Raw genomic sequence first — 7,252 nt, 5'->3', positions numbered from 1 at the left:
TCTTTCACCCAAGTAAACAATTTATCTTTAATGTTGTTATTAAATAATATAGATAGTTTTGGTGATTAATCAATATACTTTGTTTAATTTTCAATGTTGAATTCAGAGACTTCTCCTGTTGTCTGCACGTCAATGGAGTGCGGTGTTGCTGCAGCAGTAGCAAGTTCAACTGCTTTAACAGAAGTATGAGACATATTTGTAAATTTAGTAAATTTAGCATTACATTTGTTATCTTAATAATATGTTATTGAAAATTTTAACGACACTTGTATTTAGTTTAATTTATATTGTGATGCTTACAGGAGGGGCTTGTCACTCCAGATCATGAACTTGCACCTATTGTGGATGAACATCATGATTATTTGTATGCGGTAAGTGACTATTCTATTATATGTCATTCTAAAATTCAATTTTTGTATATGCTAACATCATTCTTTTCATTGTATCAAGTGGAGTTACAAAAAAGTCTGGAGAGGAGGTCGAGTGGACGTACTCGAAAGACACCTGCATCATATACATCTCCATCCCCTCGACAGGCAAAGATATCTCGTGATCTGTTTCCTTCCCCTAGAGGGAAATGAATAGAATAGGGTCCTATGTTGTATGCCTATATGGTAATTTTGAACATATGTTTTGTATTACGAATATGTGACATTCTATCAGCATATGGCTTTTGGCACGCTCCTATTTGACTTTATCGGATACCATGTCGTATGCCTATATGGCAAATTTGAACATATGTTTTGTATTACGAATATGTGACATTTTATGTCCATATGGCTTTTGGCAAGCCCCTATTTGACTTTATTGGATATCATGTTGTGTGCCTTTATAGCAATTTTGAACGTATGTTTTGTTTTATGAATATGTGAAATTCTAAGTCCATATGGCTTTTGGCAAGCCTATTTGTTTGTATTGGATATATTTGATAATTTTAACAGTATACAATGTTGCATGGATTTGTAGCTTTTTGGTTAATGCAAATCATTTATCATGGTTATCCATAATTTCAGTACAAATGATTAGATGAATAATTGCCCAAAGTTTATTATTACTTAAGCTTTGAACCTAAATATGTGTTTGTAATCCAAGACACAAGCCACCCCGACGCATACGAGCTAACAGTTCGGTGCCGCAACACGACCCTACAAGATCAAACGGATCGGTCTTATGATTACCAGGCACGGAGAAACGCGATGCCGAATATTGACAACTTTGAGCAATTTGAGCACTTGGGCGATTTGGCTGCTAGGGTGTGGCCTGCAACGATCAGGCAAGTTGGAGAGAAAAAAGAAGGCATTCCTAGCATAAACCCGGCCACCCCAACGCGTACGAGTTGACAGTTCAGTGCCGCGATGAGCGGATTGAAAGATGGGGCATTGTGCAACTTTTCATTGAACTCACCTGACGCTTTTTGTCGCAACTGAGAAAGAGTCGCCATGAGCAATTGGATCTGAGTCTACCTAGACCGAGAGAGGCTTTTTTAGAGTGCCATAACACAACCTTGCAGGATTAGGCAGATTGTTCCTATGATTAACGGGCACAGAGAAACGTGATGCGGAATATTGACAACTTTGAGCAATTTGAGCACTTCGGCGATTTGGCTGCTAGGGTGTGGCCCGCAACGATCGGGCAAGTTAGAGAGCAAAAAGAAGGCATTCCTAGCGTAAACACAGCCACCCCAATGCATACAAGTTGACGGTTCAGTGCCGCGACGAGCGGATTAAAAGATGGAGCATTGTGCAACTTTTCATTAAACTCATCTGACGCTTTTTGTCGCAACCGAGAAAGAGTCGCCACGAGCAACTGGATCCGAGTCTACCCAAATTGAGAGAGGCTTTTTTAGAGTGCCATAACATGACCCGTAGGATCAGACAGATTGTTCTTATGATTAACAGGCACGGAGAAACACGATGTCGAATATTGACAACTTTGAGCAATTTGAGCACTTGGGCGATTTGGCTGCTAGGGTGTGGCCCGCAACGATTGGGCAAGTTGGAGAGCAAAAAGAAGGCATTCCTAGTGTAAACCTATCCACCCCAACGCATACAAGCTAATGGTTTGGTGTTGCGACGAATGGATTGAAAGATGGGGCATTGTGCAACTTTTCATTGAACTCATCTGACGCTTTTTGTCACAACCGAGAAAGAGTTGCCATGAGCAACTGGATCCGAGTCTACCCAAATAGAGAGAGGCTTTTTTAGAGTGCCATAACACAACCCTGTAGGATTAGACGAATCATTCTTATCATTAATGGGCACGGAGAAACGCGATGTCAAATATTGACAACTTTGAGCAATTTGAGCACTTGGGCAATTTGGATGCTAGGGTGTGGCCCGCAACGATCAGGCGAGTTGGAGAGTAAAAAGAAGGCATTTGTAGTAAAATCCCAGCTACCCCAATGCGTACGAGCTGATGGTTCGGTGCCACGACGAGCGGATTGAAAGATGGGGCATTGTGCAACTTTTCATTGAACTCATCTAACGCTTTTTGTCGCAACCAAGAAAGAGTCACCACGAGCAACTGGATCTGAGTCTACCGAAACTGAGAGAGACTTTTTTATAGTACCATAACATGACCCCGCAGGATCAGATAGATCATTCTTCTGATTAACGGGCACGGAGAAACGTGATGCCGAATATTGACAACTTTGAGCAATTTGAGCACTTGGGCGATTTGGCTGTTAGGGTGTGGCCTGCAACGATCGGGCGAGTTGGAGGGACAAAAGAAGGCATTCCTAGTGTAAACCTAGCCACCTCGATGTGTACGAGCTGACGGTTCAGTGCCGCAATGAGCAGATTGAAAGATGGGGCATTGTGCAACTTTTCATTAAACTCATTTGACGTTTTTTGTCGCAACCGAGAAAGAGTCACCATGAGCAACTGGATCTAAGTCTACTGAAACTGAGAGAGGCTTTTTTAGAGTTCCTTAACATGACCCTGCAGGATCAGACAGATTATTCTTATGATTAACGGACACGGAGAAACATGATGCCGAATATTGACAACTTTGAGCAATTTGAGCACTTTGGCAATTTGGATGCTAGGGTGTGGCCCGCAATGATCGGGCGAGTTAGAGAGCAAAAAGAAGGCATTCCTAGCATAAACCCAACTACCCTGATGTGTACGAGCTAATGGTTTGGTGTCACGATGAGTGGATTGAAAGATGGGGCATTGTGCAACTTTTCATTGAACTCATCTGATGCTTTTTGTTGCAACCGAGAAAGAGTCGCCACGAGCAACTGGATCTGAGTATACCCAAACCAAGAGAGGCTTTTTTAGAGTGCCATAACATGACCCCGAAAGATTAGATGGATCATTTGTATGATTAACGGGCATGGAGAAACGCGATGCCAAATATTGACAACTTTGAGCAATTTGAGCACTTGGACGATTTGGTTGCTAGGGTGTGGCCCGCAACGATCAGGCAAGTTGGAGAGACAAAAGAAGGCATTCCTAGCATAAACTCGGCCACCCCAACACATACAAGATGACGGTTCGGTGCCGCAACGAGTGGATTGAAAGATGGGGCATTGTGCAACTTTTCATTGAACTCATCTGACACTTTTTGTCGCAACCGAGAAAGAGTTGCCATGAGCAACTTGATCTGAGTCTACCGAAACTAAGAGAGGCTTTTTTAGAGTGCCATAACATGACCCCGCAGCATCAGATGAATTTTTTTTATGATTAACGGGCATGGAGAAACGCGATGCCGAATATTGATAACTTTGAGCAATTTGAGCACTTGGGCGATTTGGCTGCTAGGGTGTGGCCCGCAACAATCGAGCGAGTTGGAGAGAAAAAGAAGGCATTCCTAACATAAACCCGGCCACCTCGACATGTACGAGCTAATGGTTCGGTGTCGCGATGAGCGGATTGAAAGATGGGGCATTGTGCAACTTTTCATTAAACTCATCTGACGCTTTTTGTCGCAACCGAGAAAGGGTCACCACGAGAAACTCGATCTGAGTCTACCCAAACCGAGAGAGGCTTTTTTAGAGTGCCATAACATGACCCTGCAGGATCAGATGGATCATTCTTATGATTAACAGGCACAGAGAAACGCGATGCCGAATATTGACAACTTTGAGCAATTTGAGCACTTGGGCGATTTGGTTGCTAGGGTGTGGCCCACAACGATCGGGCAAGTTGGAGAGCAAAAAGAAGGCATTCCTAGTGTAAACCCGACCACCCCGACGTGTACAAACTGACGGTTTGGTGCCACGATGAATGGATTGAAAGATGGGGCATTGTGCAGCTTTTCATTGAACTCATCTGACGCTTTTTGTCACAACCGAGAAAGAGTCGCCACGAGCAACTGGATCCGAGTCTATCGAAACTGAGAGAGGTTGTTTTAGAGTGCCATAACACGACCCCGCAGGATCAGACGGATCATTCATATGATTAACGGGCACAAAGAAACGCGATGTCAAATATTGACAACTTTGAGCAATTTGAGCACTTGGGTGATTTGGCTACTAGGGTGTGGCCCGCAATGATCGGGCGAGTTGGAGACATTCCTAGCATAAACCCTGCCACCCTGATGTGTATGAGCTTACGGTTCGGTATAGCGATGAGTGGATTGAAAGATGGGGCATTGTGCAACTTTTCATTGAACTCATCTGACGCTTTTTGTCACAACCAAGAAAGAGTCCCCACGAGCAACTGGATCCGAGTCTACCCAAACTGAGAGAGAATTTTTTAGAGTGCCATAACACAACCCCGCAGGATCAGACGGATCATTCTTACATGTCACTAACATCGAGAAAAACAATGCCGAATTTTGACAATTTTTCACACTTTGAGTGATTGACAACAAATGAGCATTTTTTACATCTTTTACCATATTAGTAGGGTATACTTCACGAAATGATCCCATGTGATCTCTAATGGTCCAAAATGACATTATTTACATAAAATCACACAAAACAAGACAAAAACATAATTTTTTATATTACAATGCCTCGAGTAGTCAAAAATACAAGTCATGTACATATATCCAAATAAGATTGATATTACATTTTTTTACATTTACATTTAATCCAATGAACCATCTGGATCTGCTCTACTATTTATCATGTCTAGTATGGCCTCATGGTCAGACTCACGAACCTTCCATAGGTTCTTGTTTAGTGATCTACCCCCATATCTGATCAAATGAACATTTTAAGCTACAACAAGGTTAGAATAATGAAGAATCTTCCTATGTGTCTCAAAGTCCTCGAACAACCACAAGTTAGACTTCTTCATTGGGTACCTTCTAAGCCATGTACCAGTAACAACTACTGATCCTGTGGGGCACTCAATATTTTCTCCATCTACCACAGGGCAATCCAATTTCTTTTTTGTGTCCACACAACGACACAAGTAATAATTTGTTCCTTCTTCATTGTCTTAAGCTGCAATTATTGCATAAACATGCTCTGCAATGATAAAGTGAAAAGAATTTAGCAAACAACTAAGGTAAAATATTAAAGTACAAAAAATTGCATGTGGATAATTTACCTGGTTGGACTAAATCTAACACATGGTCAAATTCAATTGATGCTTCCGTCTGTGTGAGTTGTAGTGCACTCGGAGGTCGGTATGTCTCAAGTGGGATTAGAGGTCTCATACACCATTTGTCCACCCACTCCTTTGACTCACAGTCATTATAGGCACCATCTCTACATGAAGAACAATAACATGACATCTGTCGCGTATGGATAGTCCATGAACCTTCATTAGAGCTTTTGAAAGAGTGTAGCTCACTCGATCCTGTCAATGTACAACAATCTTCTAATTTTGCAATGTTAGTATCATCTACCAACCAAAAAAATCTGCAAACTAAAGACTTTCCTTGATTACCTGGACCAATTGTACCATTGCACCATTGAACAATTGATTTTTCATCTTTCAAGTTTGCATTCCCTTTGTACTTTAACTCTTCTCGTGCTAAAGCTCTTTTAATACATGCTCCTACACCATCATGCTCCCCTTTTCCATGCCCAGCCTCAGAGAAATTCCACATATGTTGAATAGAAATCAACTTATGCATCCTACTCAACCAATAAAACATCCGAGAGTTCTTAAATTGTGATGCACAATTATCTGACCATATGATATGTTGACAGAATGATATGCCTCGGCTAGCCAAATCATCGTAGAATATCTGAAAACAACCTTGCACAAACTCTGTAGAGTGTGAGCAATCATCACTGATGTAAAAATGGTACTCCCTCAATATCTTCCTATCCTCTTCCATACTATCATGTGCATGAATGAATGCTACATGCACAAATATGGCAACTTGTGTGGAGTTGTAATATTGTGATTGCACCTCGTTCTGCGGTTGTAGTGTGTAGTTCTCTGCAAAGTCAATAATTGAAACGATTGTATGAAGTGGAAATGTGTCCTTGCATAGCTTAAATTGTGAGTCCAACCAACGAGCTCGATGGTTATGCCTTGCATACTCATACACTATATTCTCAAGAAAGATGTCCATAAACTGATACACTGGAATCTTCTCACTAACCAATTCACACCTTTTTGCTTCTTTTCCATCTTTTAGCATGTAGGCCACTGTCTTATATTTTTTAAATTCTACTAATTCATTATCAGTTTCTTGTCCAATATCCATATGTTGACAAATTTGTAAATGTTGCAATCCACCAAAATCAACACATGTGCCATCCAAGCAACACTTATTGTAATATACTTGACCATCTACTCTTCCACACAAGATGCTAGATATGAATTCCCTTGAAGATGTCGGTGGACCATTTATGTTGCATTCCTGCAAAACATTGTTAGCATGCAAATCTATACATATGCATTGATAAACATCATAATGGTTAGAAAATTCAATATGTACTCTACAATAACAAGTTGTGCGTGTGTGATTTATTTTGACATAAAAAGGCTTTACCATTTCAAAGAACCTTTGACTAAGTTTTATTTGAGGATACATACGTTGAAACTTGGCAAAAAATTGTGTGTGAGTCATATCCAAAAAATGTTTCAAATGTGGATCATGGATTTTACTACCAATCCTCCTTCTTACAACATCTCTTTGATTTGGAGAGACCCTTGTGTTATTCTTCCAAAAATCTTCAATTAGGGATCTCAAGGCTTCAACAATTGCTTTATCTATCCGTGGTAATCTACCAGAAAATGCCCATAACTCATGTTATATGGATCCTCCACTCTTTGTCGCCTTCCCAAAGCTCTCATTAGAGTTTGTCTACTTATCTTCAATTGTTTACTTGTCTTTC

This window comes from Cryptomeria japonica, chromosome 3, assembly GCF_030272615.1.
Source record: "Cryptomeria japonica chromosome 3, Sugi_1.0, whole genome shotgun sequence".
Classification (NCBI taxonomy): Eukaryota; Viridiplantae; Streptophyta; class Pinopsida; order Cupressales; family Cupressaceae; genus Cryptomeria; species Cryptomeria japonica.
Note: the sequence above shows the minus strand (reverse complement) of the source record.